A 21,430-nucleotide genomic window follows, 5' to 3' on the forward strand; every position below is an offset into this window, starting at 1 on the left:
TGTTCGAGTGAGTATAAGCAGCTCTGTTAATGAGAACGCAGAGATTTCCAGAAATATTTTACCCCAACCCTTGAATAGCCTCTGATGGCCAATGAGATGAACATACTCTACTATTTCAGTTCTCACATGTTACTGGGTCAGAGAGGTACGGTTTGTTAGAAAATAGAAGTTTCATTCAATGTACATCCATTCTGTACCATTACTTCTAGGACCAGACTATTATTCTATAAGATAGGCTCATGCAATGCAGGAAGACAAATTATTTTAAAAACTGGGACACAATGAGGGTAGAGGTAACATTGTCCAAAAAGAAATGTACTTTTTACCTGGATTATGTAATTCTAACCCCTCTGTACATCAGCTTTACAATAACAATTAAAAGGAAAAAATATTCAGCTAGATTTCCCATTTGTGTAGATAGAACAAAATGGAGAGTTTCTAATGCTGCACTGGTATTTTTTCCTCCCAGATCACTCAGATACATCTTGATTTTGAACATTTAAACTGTTATTTTAAAAGTCCTATTTTTCTTAACTAAAATTAGAATTCTGTGTTATGAAAATTATGTTCCTGCCTAAGAGGCAAAAGTGGTAAAACAATAGGGGATAGTCATCTAGAAATTATCCCATAACTAGACATTCCAGGAAGCACTCTCAGGAGTCACAGGTCCAGCCATTATCCAAATGAGTTTAGTGGCACCAGGTTACAAAGAATTCACCTGCAGGTCTGCAGTATCCTTCAGCACATCACAAGAAGTGTGTCTATAAATAGTCTAGTTTTGTAAGAGGTAATAATAACAACAACGACAACAATGATAATAATGTCTATTGTTTAATGCCTCTTTATTTCTCACTCAATTCCCCCAACAAGGGAAGAGAGGTTATCCACCTTTATGGATGACAAAATCATGTCTCCTGAAAGTAAATAATATGCCCAAATATTGCTATGTTTGGGAGATAATATGGAAAATCCCCCAAATACAGAGTCTACATTAAGTGCTACAACACTACATTGGATATAATGAATGGTTGAAGAGTGAAGGGAAGCAGGCCTTATTACATAAAGAAGGAACAGAGGGAGAGGAAGAGGATGTGTTGGGTTGAAGGTGAGAATGTGAATCCTTTCTTTCAAGATTAGCACAGTCTATACTGTTATCATTTTATTTTAAGACAAACAGAGTAAATCTATTTGAAAATGAAAGGACAGTAGCAACTCTCTCTGAAGATAGAAGCCCCAAAGTGTGATTTAGTTTAAGGAAAACAGGTCAGTCATTACTCAGTGACCTTCTCTGAGAAGTCATTTCATCTTTCCTGATCTTTTCAGATTACTCACTAAGATGTGATGGATAAGCCCCAATCAGCAAACCTAAGAGCATGTTCCACATCTGATCCAAGAACAAATTGCTTCCTTGACCTTGAGCAGCCATATCTGACCTCCTATTGCTGTGGGTGGCTGGCTGGTTGCAGATGCAAGAAACAACTGGTGCCATAGCTGATGTTTTATCACCAGGAGACAAGGCTGGCAAGGGAGGGAAGAGCACTACTCTTTGTCCCTGGCAGGCAGCAATGTGGGAACTCTGGTTTTCACACCCCTCCCTTGAAGCTTCCTGGATAATCTGCTGTAATGTCAAGCTGTGTGGACATTTGATACTCCTGGGATTTAGACACTAAAGAGAGAGTATACCAACTTCCAATCCACTTGCTGGGTAAATGGTCCAGAAAACCAATTCAGGCATGGAGTTTTACACACACTAATGAAAACTGAAAGGGGCTCCTCAAGCCCATGCGTTACATTGGCTCAGGGAAGGGAGAGAAGCCATAGAGCAGAGAATTCCAGCCCTGATTGCAGGTCACTTCAGGATAGGCTTTCAGGCCCCTTTCTCTAAACGTATGGTTCCCAGACTTGGAATTTTATGGATTGGTAAAATGACCAACATTATGAACATGAAGTCTCATAATGAAAATATTATGAGACTGAATCTAGTACAACTATTTATTTTTCCTAGAAGGGCCATTAAAATGATCAAACTCTTATCTTTTATTTACCCTCATAAAAAGGAATATCTTAATATCAAAAGGAAGTAAGTTCAAGGACATCTTAACACCAAAATACTGTCAAGTCCAAGGACACAGTCAGAGGTAAGTAACAGTCATTCTTGTTTTGTACACGCAAATACATATGTTTTCTTTAATTTAACATTTTGATCAAAAACCAATGATACAGCCCAAGTCTAGGAAGCTACTAGTCTGATGCTCTAAACCACTCAGAGCTGCAATTCTTTCAGAGTCTTAGAAGATCAGAAGGAAAATGAAAAAAAATCCCAATTTGAACAAGATAATCTCAAAATGAACAAGATAATCTAGGGACCAGTTCAAAGGAGTCTGAGGATAGACATACAATATTCCAGTTCTCTCAAGCATAGGGAACTTAACAAAACCCCTGATGAGTTCCAGCATCCTGAATAAACTCTTTGCTATGTGTGCTATGTGCTTTGCAAATGATATAACTTCACTGGACTTCAACATACTTATCTGTAAGGTAAAGAAAGAAAGAGAATGCATGAAAGAATGAGGACCAAAGCCTGGCTGTGAGGGAGCTCCCTTCCATAACAGTATCTCAGGATACTGATGTATCTCAGGATTGAGACCTATCATGTCTCGTTTGGTATTGGTGGAATGGTCAAAAGAGTAGACAAAGGAATGAGGAGAAAAGGACAACCTGGTGGCTGGAACAAAGGTTTGCCTAAACTCACTCTGAGCACAGCCTGTGGGAGTTAGTCTCTTGCTTCCTGAAATATGGCCCTGACCATTTGCACTGTCCCCAAGCCATGGTATTAAAAGAAAATGTCTTTACCCTCCATAGTATGAATCCTCTTGACATTTACATCATCTCCTCCTAGATTTCTTCTTCTTACTCACTCTTCTAACAAGTGAATCACAGGAGTTCTTTGACTCTCATATGGATGTTCCACTGATCCTCAACCTCTTCTCCATCTAGCCGAGAATCTTCAGAGCACTGTCACTGTGACTCCTCAGAGATCTTGAATACTGTTAAATATAACTCTCCACCAACTGGACCTTTCTCTGTACAACAAAAACATCTATGTAAAAGAAAAAAAGCAAACCCTGCTAGTGATTGTTCTTGAAACCCAGAGCCTCTGATCTCCAAGTCCTTAGTGGTGCTTAGAGATAATGTCCTGTGTCTTTGATGCACCAAAATCTCATCTCACCACTGGAGACTCTCCCATGCCCTTTCTCCGTCTCCTGACCACCTCATATCTTCCTTTCCCTCTCCAGACATCCAGACCTCCAAACCACCAAACCTTACCCTCCCCCTCCTTGTTGTCAAACCCTAAGACCCTGACCTCTCATAGGGAGAACAAAGAAAAAGAGAAGAGACACACTGTCCCACTTCCCCATCTGCTTTCCCAAGCTGGTGGCCAGACACTCTGCCTTTCTTTCTGCTCTTACAGATTTCAGATTGTTCTAGGGAAACAAGATAAAAAAAAATCAGGATTCCTGAGCTCACAGAGCTATGATCTAATGGGAAGATGGGAAGCAAACAATGGAGATAAAAAAAATTCTCAAGTCATGAGGGGGGAAATATGCAGAGCAGATAGAGCCTCAAAGTTGAAGCCAAGCTGCCCCCACAGTGGATCAGGGATTCATACTTTCATGAATAGAAAGGAGCATCAGCTATGTCAGAAAGAGGTGGGAAGGAGGAAAAAGATCAAACAGCAGAAAGCCAATTATTAAAACCACACAGTCTCAACACTTCCCACTATTAAACACATCAAGTAGCTAGAAAAATAATTAAACTGCTAAGAGATCTAACTCAGTGAAAATATAACCATCAGCTGGCAGCAAACATCACTTTATGTCATCTTTGCTTTCAAGGTAATTATAACTAGTACCACGCCTGGCACCTTTGCCAGATTCTCATGACTGGGGAAATGCATGGAAATATTTGCTGAGTTCAGAATCAGGCCATTGAAAGAGGCAGTGTTGAGGTCTGCTGGGTTTCTGTTCATCACCATTATACTCCAGATCATCTTAAGAAACATTTCCCTGTCAACACCACCCTCACTTCTTTTCCTTAAACAACAACAACAAACCTCAAAAGCAAGCTTGGTGCTGGTGGCTCATGCCTATCTTCGTAGCAACTCAAGAGGCTGAGATCTAAGGATTGCAATTGGAAGCCAGCCCAGGAAGGGTAGTATGTGAGACTCTTATCTCCAATTAACCACAGAAAAAGCTGGAAGTGGCCTGTGGCTCAAGTGGTAGAGCACAGAGAGGCTCAGGACAGTGCTCAAGCCTTGAGTTCAAGCTCTAGGAACACACACACACACACACACACACACACACACACACACACACACACACACACACACACACACACACACACACACACACACACACACACACACACACACCTCATAAAAATCCTCCTCCTGTAAAATGTAGTACACTGTCATCACCCTTCTCTTGGGGAGTTAGAAACAGAGACAGAATGAGGAACTCTGTCTTCATCCCCCTCCTTCTCCCGACTTCTTTCTTCCAGCCGCCAGCCACAGGGTCTGACTTAGCTCTTCGTGGCTTGTCGTCAGCCTGCTTTGGTGCAGATTCCCCCCTACCCCCCAACCTAAGCACCTTCAAAGCAAAGAAGCAAGGTTAGGAGAGATCAGCTTGAATCTGTCAAGTCTCCAGGCCAGCTGGAGAAGACCAATCTCAAGGGATGGTAACCTAGCAACCATTCCAATCTGCAGGCTTTCAATACTAGCACCTTCTCCTTGGAGTTAACTGACCCCCTCCCCCTTTCTACTATAGCCTGAAAGGTGATGCAGTGGTACTGATGCTGGATAAGGCCTGGTCTGAGGATGCAGGTACATATACACACAGGTGCATGTGGAGAAGATGGATTGAAAAAGGGATGGAGGTCCTGTTCATTAAACCAGCTTTCCATACCCTCATCTAAAATCCATCAGCTTTTGAGAACTTAAAGCAAGCAAGATACTGCTTTAGGAAAATAGCAGGAAAGGCAGGAAGGATATTCTCCTCCTAAGTGTACCAATAGCTATAAACTCACCTTAGACTCACTGGCTTTTCTAAGAATAACTTCCAAGATATAAGAGTAGCTACCATTTATTGACTGCCTATAATATACTGAACATAATGCTAAGAACTTTACAAGTATTTTCTTCAATAGCTAGATAAATATCGATTGTCTTTGTTACAGACACAAGAGCACAGAACCTGAGCAGTGAGGTAACTTGCCCTAAGTCACACAGCTCTTGAGAGGTTCTGAAATAACCAACAATACAACCTAGATAGGTTTTGGTTCCTTTCACTGCCAAGGAGGAGAAAGGATGAGGAGAACATTGCCTGTTTTAAGGTATCAAAGGAGATAGGTGATATGAAAATGCTCTAAAAGCATCAAGTGGGTCACATACAGTGATACCAAGGAAATTCCCATTTTTGTATTGTACAGTATTCAGGGAGAAAGTATCTCACATTGACTTGTATATGTCTCCTGATATGGCATGTAAAGAGCTCTTAACAGGTATAGAGTAAATAAATGAGAAAATAAAGACATGATAAACAAATTTGTAAATGTGATTATAAGTGCCCCTCTCAGAACAAGATCAAACTATTCTGAAATAATTTTGAAAATGTTTGCCTATAAGCCCTTGAGGAATGCAGTGTATCTGTCTAGATTCTAAGAAAAAAATCTCACTGCCTACAGGTATGAGTTTAAGACTATCTAGTTGGGAAGAGGTATGTATTTGCTCAAGTACAAAGGGGCAGAAGGTAAAAAGGAACAAACATTTCATTTCCAGGGTGCAAGACAGGAAAACAATACCAATAGTTTTTGGGTTTTGCCAATACAAGGGCTTGAACTCAGAGCCTGAGCACTGTCCCTTAGCTTTTTGGCTCAAGCATGGTGTTCTACCACTTGAGCTACACCTCTACTTCCAGCTTTTTGCTAATGAATTGGAGATAACAATCTCATAGGCTCTCCTAAACTGGCTTTAAATGGCAAGCTTCAGATCTCAACCTGTGGAGTAGCTAGGATTACAGGCCTGTAAAACAGTCTGTATTTTAAAACATTTTAAAACAGCAGTTTTAAAACTGAAGGTTTAATTGTGGTTCATAGACTTGCTTCTGATATTCTTGCGATACATGCATACACTTTATATGTATGTATACATATCCAAACCTACATTTATGCAGATAGATTAGATGGTAGATGATGAAGGACACATCTTTGCATATATTGTTTTAAACATCAGTCAGGATAATTATGCAGGGTGGATACATGGGGAAATATGGCAAAACTGGGAAAGATGGCTTGGTGTTCGCAGCCCACATGGCCACCTGTTCTCTGGCCTGCCCTGGTCAGCTTGGCAGGAAGCACCACAGTTGGCCACAGTTGGAGGCACCTCTGGGACGTGTCACTGCCAACAGCCAACAGTGAAGAGAAGGCAGCCCAACACGGCTGCCAGCTTGATTCACATGGACTTTTGGTAAGTCAATCCAGGAGTGGAAACTTTCCAGCTTATTGAAGCAATGTTCTGTATATACTGTTCCCTTTGAATCTCAGCAAAATAAGAATGGCCTGATATGGTTGATCATCTTGTAACTAATCTGTTATGATGGAGGTGTAGGAAATATAAAAAGACAACTCAGGATGAAGAGAGCATCTCAGTAGATAACCGAAAACCAAAGATTCTCTTCTCCACTAGCATGGGTTGAGGAATGCTGCCATAAGAAGAACCCCATGTCCCTGACCTTCAGGGAGACCCAGTAGATAGATGTGAATGAATGAACCCCACCATCTGGGTAATTTCTTGTGGAAAATTAGTAGTCAACTGGGCCCACTCTTTGCCAAATAGCATATGTTACAGTTACCCAATATCATCTATGACCAATACTTGTTGGAGCTTGGAAACAGCCTGAGAAATATGCAAAAACATTAAAATGGATTTATGCCTGCAGAAATCCCCTTTAAGAGTGATATGTTGAAATGGATTTATGCCTGCAGAAATCCCCTTTAAGAGTGATATGTTCAATGAGTGATACACTGAAGTACAGTCTGTGACTCATTTATAAGCTTTTGCTCCACTAAGTGGCATCTCAGACAGGCAAGCCCTAAGGAAGGACTAGTACCAGCATGTGAAAGTAATTGAAGGTATTGTTATGTGTTTGTAACCCTTGCTGTCACCAATTCTCTCCACAATAAACAGTTTACATTTAAAAACCTAAATGAACAAATAAACTACTGGGATATGATTAGCTTTCAAGCTTGCAGTGTAAACAGTCTTGGTTGTACACTAATTGCTTTCCATTGGTGCTGATATAAAAAGAAGACCCGAAGGCTGTCGCAGTTGTTACTGGAGTATCTGGTGAGATTATGACTATGAAAGTATTTTACAGGCTGTAAAGTGATGTACAAATATATGTAGGTGGTTATTTACAGAAGTAGTAGACAGGGCTGGGCACCAGTGGCTCATATCTACAAATCTAGTGACTCAGGAAGCTGAGATCTGAGGATTGTGGTTTGAAACCAGTCCAGGCAGGAAAGGCAGTGAGGCTTTTATCTCTAAATATTGAGCTATTATGATCCTCTGTTAGGACTATCCTAGACACACATTAATTATTACAAATGAGGGAAACCATGGAGCCTATGTTTCTTTGGGTCTGGCTTACTTCTCTTAAGATGATTTTTTTCAACTCTTTTCCATTTCCTTACAAATGGGACGATGACATTCTTTCTGATGGAAGCATAGAATTCCATTGTGCATGTATACCACATTTGCTTGATCCATTCATCTACTGGGGGGTATTTGGATTGATTTCATATCTTAGCTATGGTAAATAATGCTGTGATGAACATAGTTGTGCTGGTAGCTTTAGTGTGGCCTTGTTTGTGGTCATTTGTGTAAGTGTCCAGGAGTAGTATTGCTGGATCATAGAGGAGCTCTCAATAGCTATGTACATATGACCATACTTTGCAATAATTAATATATGTCTAGGATAATATTATCAGATGAGCAGAAAAGCTCAAAAGCTATGTACATATGAGGATATAAGATGATGCTAAATGAAATGAACCCCAAGATATAGACACAAGAGGTTTTTCTTTGTTGTTGTTGTTTTTAATGTACTATGTAATTTTTTTTGTTTCCTTTGTACATTCTTCCCCCTGTTGTCACTGTATTTGATTTTGGTATCCTGCATCTTGTATATACACATTTGTCTAATTTGGGGCGAGGGGAAGGGGAATAACAAAATGCTGAAACAAGAACACAGGATGACCCATTGCAATAATGATACCCACAAGACACTATAGTGGAAATTAACTTTACAACTTTGGGAGGGGGGAGGAGTGTGGAAAGTGAGGGAGGGAAGGGATTGTGGGAGTAACAATGCTTGACAAGAAATGTACTCATTACTTTACCCATGTAACCCCTCTATATATCACCTTTACAATAAAATAAAATTGAATTTTTTTAAAAAGCTCAGGAAAAGTGCCTAGGTCCTGAGTTCAAGCCCCAGGACTGGCATACACAAAAAAAAATAAAAAATAAAGAGAAGAGAAAAGAAGACAAGACAAGACAAACAATAGAGACTATGCCCACACTCCTTCTCTCAGCTCTGTGTTGGCATAGTCTTTATTTAGCAATACAACACACACATGTGCACATCCCTATATAAACAAAGTAATCTCTCTGTCACATTTTTCTCTCTGACCTTCTGCTGCTCTGTAAGGTTCTCACCTTTTCATAACTGCATACATACAATTCACATACCTTTCCCTGAAAGCCCAGAAGTCCTCTGGCTTCATACCAGGTCCTCTTATGCCTAGCATCTTCTCTGCCCTTCTGCTTAATCTGCACCTTATATCTGAGAGTTTTTTTGTGATTAGACTCTTAGTTAATTGTGTCTCTGTTCACTAGTAGAAAGAACAGACTATAGAAACAGAAAGTCATTAATAATGTTCTCTTTGTGAATCTGAATGGTGGTAGAGTTAAAGGAAGAGGCCCATTGTACATAGATGGAGTAGGGGAACAGGACAAAACCAAGCTCTTGCTGGGAATGGAACAAAAGGCCTTCACTTGAAATGCCTGGGGTTATTTACCATTGTGTGTTCAAGATTGTCACCTGATTCTGATCCCTCTGAGGTTTTGTTTGTTTGTTTGTCCACCAGCCTGGCTTTGCAGCTGCTGAGTCTAGGAAAGTTACTTGATATCTCTAATTTATGAAATAGGTGGATGAATAGTATCTGGCTCATAGGACCACTCTGAAAGTTCTTGTCCACTGCTTGCACATTACCTGGCACATACTAAGTACTTGGTCAGAGTCAGCCATTATGACTCCATGTGTGATGTTACACATAGAGATACAAAGTCTGAACTTCTGAGTGTGGGATTCTCACAATATCATAAGCCAAGTGGGTGCTTATAGGAAGTGGACTAAAAGAAGTTACTTGTTCCATCTTTTTCTGTTTAAGTAAAACTTAAATTACCTTTCACTAGTACTCAGTTGCCTCATTAAAAACATCACAAAAGTAGCAGCTTCCATTTGTGAAAGGTTAATTCTGCCTGTGTTGTCTCATTTAATAACAATGAGACAGGGGGCTAACAAATTGAACTTCAGTTCCTCTGACTGTAAGCGACAGGGTGTTTGAAAACCAGGAGCCAGGACCTGCAAAATCATAACCCAGGGCATCAGTCAACATCACCTACACCAATATTACCTTTCACCACACAACACTGGACAGCTGTGGATGCTTCATAAGTGAGTAACCATTCCCATTTACATATTCTTTATTTAGTCTCCAAATAATTCCTAAAATTTTTAAGAGAGCCTCAATTTCAAATCAATTCAGCCAGAAGCTTCTCCTGAGAAAAACTGACAGCCTGGATGATCACACATTTATATCTAACTTGATAAAGCATCCCAGGTTATTTATAAATTTATTATACAGCCTATACTTGGCTAAATAGGACTGCTTATTTTCCTTTAAGAATGAAGATAGGGGTAGGAATGTGGCTCAGTGGTAGAATGCTTGCCTAGCATGCATAAAGCCCTGGGTTCGATTATTCAGTACCACAGAAACAGAAAAGGCCAAAAGTGGTGCTGTAGCTCAAGTGGTAGAGTTCTAGCCTTGAGCAGAGAGGCTCATGGACAGAGTCCAGGCCTTCAGCTTAAGCCCCAGGACTGGCAAAAAATAAAACAATAAAGATAAATCTCTAAAAATAAAAAGTAAAGAAAATGTAAAGAAATAGAAACAAGTCAGTCCCAGGTACTGGACTTTAGCCAAGGAAAAGGATCAGCATATTCCACAGAAAATGAATGATATCTATGTGGAATCCTTTTCCGTATTTTTTTCTTTCTACTTGAAAAATCTCACTGGCAGAACTCTTAAAATGACATTTCTTCCAACTAGTTAGTAAGAACACATTAAATAGCTAATCAGTTCAAATGTAATCTGATCCATAGTGTATGTACAAATGTTCCACTTCAGCCAGTATTCCAGTTTAGGGAAAACTTGGAACATTAAGGGATAATTAGTTATCCCTATGGCCTTCATTTTTCTACATTTTGCCATATGATAGAGTCTAGTCATATGAGAAGTGAAGCTCTCACATTTCCTCAGAGAATCCCCTTCCTTCATGCAGTCATTGGTGTGTCCCATTCTCCATATTGGTGTTTCCACCCCTCATGGGTGCTCCTGATTCTAGATTATGGCTATTCTAAGCCATGCCTTGATTTCTGTTGGCTCAGCCAAAGTCTGGAAGGACTCCCTGGATAACATGGCTTGTCTTTGACTCCAACTTTCTGTAAACCTCTGAGAATCTATTCCATCTTGGGCCCAGCCGGGTCTACTACATGGCTACCATTGCCTGCCACAGCAGGCGAATTGTGGGGTCTACTGGCCCACCAACTCAGCATCTATGACCTTTGGTCACTTGAGAAGTTAACATTAGAACTCCACTCAATCTGACCTTCAGGCTTAAGCTGTCGTGGTTTTGCTTTGGGCTGTCATTAGTTGAGAGACATCCTAAAAGATCATCTCTTTCCTAAATTTGTCAATGGTATCATGTCTTAGCATGCCTGATCTTCTCCAAGCCCAAACTCCAAGAAAGGTTAATATCATCAGCTTATAGGTGTCCTGACTTTCTGATCAAAGACAGAAGAGTTATGGGAAAAACCCATAATCTTGCTATTTCAGGTGTAGTTGTTGACAGCCCACATATTGGTGGATATAAAGATATTAAAGTTGCCAGGTTTTGATGGCTCATGCCTTTAATCCTAGCTACTCAGGAGGCTGAGATCTGAGGATCACAGTTCAAAGCCAGCCTGAGCAAGGAAGTATATGCGACTCTTATCTCCAACTAATGACCAGAAAACCAGAAGTGGCACTGTGGCTCAAAGTGATAGAGCACTAGCCTTAAGCAAAATAGCTCAGGGACAGGGCCTGGACCCTGAGTTCAAGCCTCATAATCTACAGGAGCCGAGGGGAGAAGGGGAAGCAGGGGTGGGGGAAAAGATGTTGCAGTCATGTAGCAAACTCTCATTATAATAGTTCCTGATTTTCAGGAATATTGTTTTATCACAGAACCCCAGTTTGCATGGGAGAAGTTAAGTACAATCTCCAATTACATACTATCTCTATCTTTGCAATAGTCTCCTCTCCACCCTTGCATACAGATAGATATCATGGACCAATATCATGGACCTACTAAGATAATGAACAAAAAGAAAGGCACTAATAATCTTAAAACACTATTCCTGCTACATATATACATCCCACTTCACTTTAGGTGCCCCATACATACATGTTTTTTTTTAATTTTTTGGCACTATTCCTGGGGCTTGACCTCAGGGCTTGGGCACTGTCCCTGAGCTTTTTTGCTCAAGGTTAGTGCTATAGCATTGGGGCCATACCTCCATTTCCAGCATGTTTGTTCATTAATGGAGGTAAAAGTTTCATTGACTTTCCTGCCAGGGCTGGCATTGAACTGTCATACTCAGATCTCAGCCTCTTGAGTACCTAGGATTACAAGCATGAGCCACCAGTGCCAGACACTCTATTTATTTTGAGAATTACCTTTAAATATTTTAAGAGTGTTTCTTTCCCAAATAAACTCAGCTAGAATTTGAGTATGCGTTTCACATTGCAAAGAATAAAATCCTGTATGCTTTGTATCTCTAGGTCCTCAACCACGCACCAAAATCCTTTACCATTTTTTTTTCTGAACAAGATTGATGCTTTGTAAATAGTAACAGGAAATTTCATCATTAGTTCTGATGTTATAAAATAAAATTCAGAAGGAAGGCAAATAAATGTTCACTTAGTGCTTATTATCACAGAGAAGTTGGCATTGACAAGTATTTGATTTAGTCTAGGTCAATTGTGTCTGTAAACCTAACAAAGAAATGTCTACTGAGGTCTCAGAGGTAGTGAGTGAATTTTCCGTACAGGGTAGAACCAAAAGCTTTAAACATATAATGCTTAGTTTCAGCCAGTATCTACCTGGGTTTTAATTGTTAACTGCACTGAGAAACACCAGCAATATCCATAGAAGCATGAGGTTGCTGTGTTCCACCCATAAAAAAAAAGAGAAGTCATTTGAAATATGAAGCACATTTTTATGACTGCTGCAAAGAGAGAAGATGGAGCCACAGAGCCAGCTAACGAAAGGAGTTGTGGTAGAGCCCTGGTTGATAACAGACAGACTGGCCGGTGACAGGAGGGCTTTCACTGGCTGGCAGATCATTTTCAGAAACAGCAATTCATGTCATGCCAACAGTTCAGTCTATAATTAGGTGTATTTATCCATGTCTCTGTCATCTGTCTCCTGCTTTTTTGTGCTTCATTTCCTCCCAGAACAAATAATCCCAATGAGTTATGAGTTTCCAGAGTGGCAAGTGGGAGTGTGTGTGTGTGTGTGTGTGTGTGTGTGTGTGTGTGTGTGTGTGTGTGTGTGTGTGTGTGTGTGTGTGTGCGTGCATACCTGCTGAAAGCCCTGTTATCAAATGGTCTAAATGAAGTCTATTCATCCATATATGCAGGAAGAGACTATCTATTATCATGGCAAGCTGAATCATTGATACTCATCGGAAAGTTCTGAGAAATATGACACATTCTTTAAACTGCTACAGATTTGCCATCATTGTGCTATTTCTGTGTCATCCTGTGTTAGGTCAAAGGTTTATGTATGCCTCTGAAACTGACATCAAGAAAGCTTACAGAGAGACTACAAATAAAAGTGATTAGCCAATTAACATTGTAACAATATTTGGGAAGCCCTGAAAACAGTTACAGGTTGAACAGCCTGAGAGCAGCTATCTGCATTTTCCCTTTACCTTCAGTATATTTTGCAGATGAAGAAAGGAGATGATTTCCTCATCAGTTGGACTGATTGATTATACATGGACTGACAAGACATTTGAGAGGAAATTGGGTGTCCTAGTCTCTTACTGGGCTTTGATAAGGTTCATTTTTTTAAATTTTGCATGTGCATTCAGTTTATTTATAAATGTGCATAGAGCTATGGAGGGCTGGTAAACAAACTATTAGATCATGTTTACAGTAAGCAGGGCTCATCAGTACTCCAAGCAGAAATAAGCTCTCCCTATGAGAAACATACAGCACCCAATGTCCACAATCTGCTTTTCTCCAGGGGCGGGTCTCACACTTCCCTTGGCTAACTTGTCCTTCAACACTACAGTTACCATAGAGAAAGTCTATTTTGGAGATGAGTTATGCCTAATAGTTCAAGTGCCAAGGCCAAATTGCCTGCGACCAGATGCTAGGCTCATCTGTGAGACTTGAAGCCAGTTGTTTCATTCACTTCTTTTCACATGGAAACGGACACAAGAAAATGTCTACATCCCTTTTTTTCTTTTTTTTGTACGTTTTTTATTGTAAAAATGATGTGCAAAGGGCTTATAGTTACATGAACATGGTAATGAGTACATTTCCTATCGAGCATTGTTGCCTCCTCCTTTGTTTTCCCCCTAACATCCCTTCCCTCACACCTCCACAACTACCCCTCCACCAAAGTTATAAAGTTCATTTTCAACATAGTGTTTTGTACATCTCATTGTTACAATGGGTCACCCTGAATCCTTATTTAAGCATTTTGTTTTTTCCCTCTCCCTCCCTGAATTAGAAAAGTGTATATACAAGATACCGGGCACCAACATCAGATACAGGGAAATGGGTTATACCGTGGGAGAGGAACATACAAAGAAACAAAAAATCACATGGTACATTATAAATACATTAGAAACAATAGCAAGAAAGAAAAAATATATTTGTGTCCCTATCTTGGGGTTCATTTCACTTAACATCATCTTATCTGGTCATATGTACATAGCTTTTGGCCTTTTCTGCTTGTCCTACACATGTACTAGTTATTACAAATAAAGGAAACCATGAGATCTATGTCTCTTTGGGCCTGGCTTACTGCACTTAATATAATTTTTTCCAAGTCTTTCCATTTCCTAACAAATGGGGTGATGTCATTCTTTCTGATGGAGGCATAGAATTCCAAATATATATTACATATATATAATACATATATATTACTATATAGTAATATATAGTAAATAAATAAGTCTATATATTACTGTATAGTAATACATAAATCTATATAGTAATATATAGTGGATGAATGGATAAAGAAAATGTATATATATGTATATGTATATATGTAAGATGTATGAATATATATGTATAATATATACACACATATATACATACACACATACATACATATATATATATATATATATATATATATATATATACACACACATACACACACATACATTTTCTTCATCCATTCATCTACTGAGGGACATCTGGGTTGGTTCCATATTTTAGCTACGGTAAATAAAGCTGCAATAAACATAGTTGTGCTGGTAGCCTTAGTATGGCTTTCTTAATGATTGTTTGGGTAAATGACCAAAAGGGGGATTGCTGGGTTATAGGGGAGCTCTATGTGGAGTCTTTTGAGAAACCTCCACAGTACTTTCTAAAGTGGCTGAACAAGTTTACACTCCAACCAACAATGCAGTAAGGTTCCCTTCTGGCCACATCCCCTCCAGCATCTGTTATTATTAGAGTTCTTGATTATAACCATTCTAAATGGGGTGAGGTGGAATCTCAATGTTGTTTTGATTTGCATTTCTTTTATGGCCAGGGAGGTTGAGCATTTCTTCATATGTCTATTGGCCATTCTTATTTCCTCTTCAGAGAAGTTTCTCTTTAAGTCTTTAGCCCACTTATTTATTGGGCAGTTGTTTCTTTGAGGATTTGTTGTTGGGAGATTTAATTTTTTGAGTTCCAGGTATATTTTAGATATGAGACCCTTGTCCATTGTATGGCTAGTGAAGATCTTCTCCCAATCTGTGGGCTTTCTATTGATCTTGCTAGCTATGTCCTTTGCCATGCAGAAGCTCTGCAGCTTCATGCAATCCCATTTGTCCAACCTTTCTTTGATTTGTTGTGTTTCTGGCTTTCTAGTAAAAAAAACTTCAGCCAGTGCCAAGGAGACCTAGGGTTTCTCCTATTCCTTCCTGTATTGTTTTCAGGGTGTCTGCTTTAACTCCAAGGTCTTTGATCCATTTGGAGTTGATTCTGGTGCAGGGTGATATATAAGGATCTAACTTTGGTTTTCTACAGGTGATTAATCAATTTTGCCAGCACCATTTATTGAAGAGGCTGTCTTTCTTCCATTGTATTGTTTTAGCTCCCTTATTGAAGATTAGATGGCTATAGGTCTGTAGGTCAATTCTGGGTTTTCAGTTCTATTGCATTGGTCCTCATGTCTCTTCTTGTGCCAGTACCAACCTGTTTTGATTACTATATCTTTGTAGTTGAGTTTGAAATTTGGTATTGATATTCCTCCAGCACTGTTCTTTTTGTTAAGGATCATTTTTGCTATTCAGGGTCTTTCATCGTTCCATATGAGTTTTTGGATTGCTTCTTCTATTTCATTGAAGAATGAGGTTGGAATATTGATAGATATTGCATTGAATTTGTAGATACCCTTGGGAAGTATTGCCATTTTCAAGAGGTTGATCCTTCTAATCCAGGAGCATGGGAGGGTTTTCTACTTCCTAAGTTCTGTTTTGATTTCCTTTTTCAGGTTTTTAAAGTTTTCATCTTAGAGGTCCTTCACTTCTTAATTAACTCCTAGGTATTTTATTTTTTGTGGAGCTATTACAAATACAGTTGCTTTCTTGATTTTAGCCGCGCTCTTCTTATTGTTGGCATACAGAAAAGCCATTGATTTTTGAGGGTTAATTTTTTTTTTTTGGTCAGTCACGAGGGTTGAGCTCTGGGCCTGGGCACTGTCCCTCAGCTTTTCAGCTCAAGGCAAGCACTCTACAGCTTGAGTTACAATGCCACTTCCAGTTTTCTAGTGGTTTATTGAAGATAAGTGTCTCACAGACTTTCCTGCCTGGGCTGGCTTTGAACCATGATCCTCAGATCTCAGCCTCCTGAGTAGCTAGGATTACAGGTGTGAATCACCACCACACAGCTTGAGGGTTAATTTTATACCCTGCTACTTTGCCAAAGTTTCAAATCAGCTCGAGTAATTTGGGAGTGGAGTCCATGGGATTCTTTAAATACAAGGTCATGTTATCTGCAAAGAGGGAGAGTTTTACTTCAGCTTTCTCTATTTGGATCCCCTTTATGTTTGCATCTGTCTTATTGCTTGGCTAGGCATTCTAATACTAAATGAAGAGAAGTGGAGAGAGTGGACATCCTTGTCTCATTCCTGAATTTCGAGGAAATGGCTTTAGTTTTTCACCATTAAGTATAATGCTTGCTGTAGGTTTGTCATATACAGCCTTTATTATATTGCGGAATGTTCCATGGATTCCTAATTTTTTCCAGAGCCTTCATAATAAAGGGGTGTTGGATCTTGTAAAAATTAGGTAGAAAAAATTAGGTAGAAAAAATTAGGTAGAAAAAAGAGTTCTTTGATTTGGGGGGGGGGGGCGGGGAGAGGATTTTGTGTCTCCCCTGTCTCTTGGAGGAGTCTCTGGTTTGCTTGTGGTATTTGGTTTTACTGTGGCTTAATTGATTTCTTAAGTCAGTTTGAGCAGGCAGAAAACTCTGCCTTACCCAGGACTTTGTGATCCTCCTCCCTGGCTAGTTCAGTGGGAGGGAGATCTGCTTTGAGTATCACAAAAGAGGTAGATGGCTGTTTCCTCTAGCTTGGAGTTGTTTGTGATGAAGCTAGGTTTTGGGTAGGGTTGAGCCTATCAGTAATCAGTAGCTTTTCCCTGAGACACTCATAGAGCCCAGCCTGGAGCCCAGCCTGGAGCCATTCTCAGGATTTATGTTTACTGAGTTTCAATTATTTTTCTTTTAAGCCTCCTGTTGCTGAGTCTGCAGCCTAGGCAGCAGTAGGGAGAGGCAGCCTCTGGCTCTGTTTACCCAGTAAAGAAAGTCACTCCTCCAGGGGCAGAGTTTCCTGTGCCAGGGAAGGACAACTTTCCCTTGGGTGTAAGTGAGAAGGGCAGGGTAGGTTCCTGTGATCTGTTGAATGGCTCTTATTGTTTTCTTCCAAGGCCTGAGTTGGAGTTAGCTGCTGGGGTATCAAAGATAGAGTTCTTCTCCCGTGGTTGGGAAGGGGCTACCTTCTCACTGCTGGTCTGTGAGAAGGAGTGAGGATGTCTTGGGTGTACTCATGCCAGTCTCTTGGTTTCTGGGCCATCCATTGTCTGCGATCAGCAGGATGAAGATTTCTGCTCCTTGTCAGTTCTTGCTAGTGGTGAGTAGAATCTGTTTGCACACCACATCTGGCTCCTTTGTCTGGGGCTCTCTCTGTTGATATGGTGGCCCTGGCAGCAGCTGCTGCTGCCGCCACCACAGTGGACATTAGCAAGTGCTCAGATTTGTCTCCTTGACGAAGCTGCCTGAATTTTTCCTCTCTGGCCAAACTCTCTGAACTGTGATACCACACTTGGTGTGATTCTCTAGCTAACTGCTTTCGATATTTAGCCTCCAGATTAGCTTCTGCCATCTTCCTCCAGATTCTCGCAACGGTCTGCATCTTGAGGTGCCCTCCATACTTCAGGCTATTGGAATGACAATTTGTACAATGAAAGTAGGTCAATAATAATTTGAATAGTAGTAAATGAACAGTATTTCAATTTTGGTTTTCAACACTGTGAACTTGTAATTGACAAAGAATTATATCTATTACAAAATTGCTTAGGGCTGGTGGCTCATTCCTCTGTAATTCGAGCTATTCAGGAGGCTGAGATGTAAGGATTGTGGTTTGAAGCCAGCCCAGGCAAGGGGCACTGAGACTCTAATCTCCAATAAACTACTCAGAAAAATCCACAAGTGACACTATGGCTCAACTGGTAAAGCACTAGGCTAGCCAAAAGAAGCTCAGAGTAGTGCGTAGGCCCAGAGTTCAAGCTCCAGGACAGGCAAGGAAAAAAAAAACATAGTCACAGGTGGGTAATCCTAGTTATTCAGGAGGCTGAGATCTAAGATCACAGTTTACAGTCAAACGAGGCAAGAAAGTATGTGAGATTCTTACCTCTGATTAACCACCAGAAAACTGGAAATAGTGTTATGGCTCAAAATAGTAGAGCACTAGACTTGGGCAGAAAGAGCTCAGGGACTGTACCCAGGCTCTGAGTTCCAGCCCCACATCTGACAAACAACAACAGCAACAACAAGAACAAAAATCCCATAGCAAATGGAATTTTTTTTAAAGTGCTTGCAATTTTTTCCCTATTGTGAAATGATTAACAATGTTAGCTTTCAGTGACTGTTACTATAACATTATGTTTTATGACTTCTATATATAGGTCATATATATATATGTCACATACACACACACACACACACACACACACACACACACACACACATGATTGTGTAGTGTGTTGGATATATCAGCTTGATCCTTCATGTCTCTGAGACTCCTGGGATGTTCTTATTACCAGGGAATTGATCCAAAAGGCTATTCCTTATACTTTTGTCATTTTCCGGGAAAGCTGAGAAATCAGCCATCTGCTGCCTGGCTTGCTGTTCCTAGGGTAATAGTATTTAGACTCAAATAATGCACACATTCCAAATTCCATTACCTCCCCTGGAGTTTTATACTACCCCTATAAGCAAATAGGGGACACATTCCAGCCCAGGCTGCGAGTCATGACAACATACAATCACTGTAAACTCTTCCTGCTAATGCTTTCTAGAAATTAAAATGGAGACATAGTGTGTGTGTGTGTGTGTGTGTGTGTGTGTGTGTGTGACCATATGTGGTCTTGTACTCAGGACCTAAGAGTGCCCTTTAGCATTTTCTCCCAAAGCTAGTGCTCTACTACTTGAGCCACCCTTTCACTTCTAGCTTTGTGGTGATCAATTGGAGATAAGAATATCTTAGACTTTTTTGCCTGGACTAGCCTTGACCCGAAATCCTCTGATCTCATCTTCTTGACTAGCTAAAATTATGGGCATGAGCCATTTGCACCCAGCCAGAGATCCATTAACTTTTAATTAATATTGTCTTTATGTAGATGTACAGAGGGGTTTTGATTCAATATGTCAATTTATGAGTACAATGCATCTCAACAGAGATTTGTTTTTTTAAAAAATCCTTCTATTGCTTCCTCTGCTGCAGTAATATTTCACTTGCTACTCAGAAAAATCCTAAAAGTATTTTCATATCCACATTTTCCAGACGAAAACCATTGTACTCAGCAAGATTGAGCTAAGACCCCAAACCTGAAGTTAGAATGAGGATTTGGTGGGATTCATACCCTGATTTGTTCTTTGTAGAGCCTGTACTACCTGGGAGTTACTCTCTCTCATATATATATATATATATATATATATATATATATATATATATGTATGTATGTATTTCCCCCAAGACTGGGACTGGAACTCAGTATTATACCTTTGCTCATTGGCAGTGTTCTACCACCTGAGCCGTGCTTCCAACCCCAGGCTGCTGCCTCTTCTAACTAAAATGGGAAGATACATTAAGTCCTATTGACTATTATAGGAAAAATGAAGTGAAAATAATTGTAATGCCACTAACCTGTGGTCTCTATTTTCAACCCTTCTTGGTAAAGGAGAAGGATTCTGGATAAGGTTAAATGTTCTGAAGAGTCACATGCACATACAATTGTCAAAATAAATGGAAAAACATATTTAAGCGGAAGTTCAGTTTGATGACTCATGAAATTCAATAATCAGAGTGACTCTCAGCTTTTAGTATTTGTTTTGCAGAATCATGGCATCTGCCATCAATTTCATAAAGCTTAAAATTTCTAAGTGTCAATTGGCTGCCTGACTGTACCCAAAACTCCTACTATTGAAGCCACACTTGGCTAAACCCATTAAGTAAAAAATCTGATAAAGCTGCAGACATTTCTGTAAACTCCACTAGGCCCAAGTGAGACTTCCTGTTTTTAATAAGTTCTCTCATTTTTTTTAAAGAACTAGAAAGTTGGATAGAGAGAGAATACAGAAGGTAAGTGGGCAAGCAATGAATCTAGGCCAACAGCACTATCTCATTCCATTACATTGACCAGAATTCCTTTCAGGCTGCAAAACAGATTTGTTTGAGCATTGTTTCCAAGTCTTTCTCCCTTCATCCAGTATCAAAGAAAGAACACACAGCAGAGGAAAACACACAGGAAATGTCGTAGGTGACTCTGCAGATGTGGCTCAGACCCTTACCCTCCACACTTGTTGATTTGCCAGCTAAAAACTCATGTTGCCAGTCCCCCCATAAGACAAGAAATCAGAATCTCTGTGGTGCCCCTATGTCTGACATGTAATCAACTGTGTCAGACATAAAAGGAGGAACCATTAGTTAGGAGAAAATGTTACTTAATACAAACAGATTTAGAGATTACAGAAGACTTAGAAGGTAAAAGCACTAATTTAAAAAAATCATATCATTACACTCAAGTATGTAAAAGAAAACATTAGCACCATGAAAAAAATAAAAGGTATAAAAAAGAACCAAATGGAACTTCCAAAGATGAAACTTACAGAACCTGAAATGAAAATCTCAGGAGATAGAATTAGTGCAGCAGCAATAACAAACAGCAGATTGGCAGTGCTGAAGAATGGCAATAAAATTATTCAAAATAAAGCAAATGGACAATGACACATGATCTAATACACGTGTTATATCAATCCAAAGAAGGAGGCGCTTATACTTCTTTCAAATGTTGATAAATCAATGAAATTTTTCAGATTTTTAACTAACTTCTTAAATTTAACAAAATCAAAGACATTCAGTGAAACCCAGGGGAAGGAATCATAAAGAAAACCACCTCAAGGCACATTGTAATCCATTTGCTGAAGCAATGATTTAAAAAAGTAATAACTAGCTAAGCATAGCATTCTTGTATTATAT

Source organism: Dipodomys merriami, unplaced genomic scaffold, assembly GCF_024711535.1.
Source record: "Dipodomys merriami isolate MVZ:Mamm:240054 unplaced genomic scaffold, mDipMer1.0.p SCAF_6, whole genome shotgun sequence".
In the NCBI taxonomy this organism is placed as follows: domain Eukaryota; kingdom Metazoa; phylum Chordata; class Mammalia; order Rodentia; family Heteromyidae; genus Dipodomys; species Dipodomys merriami.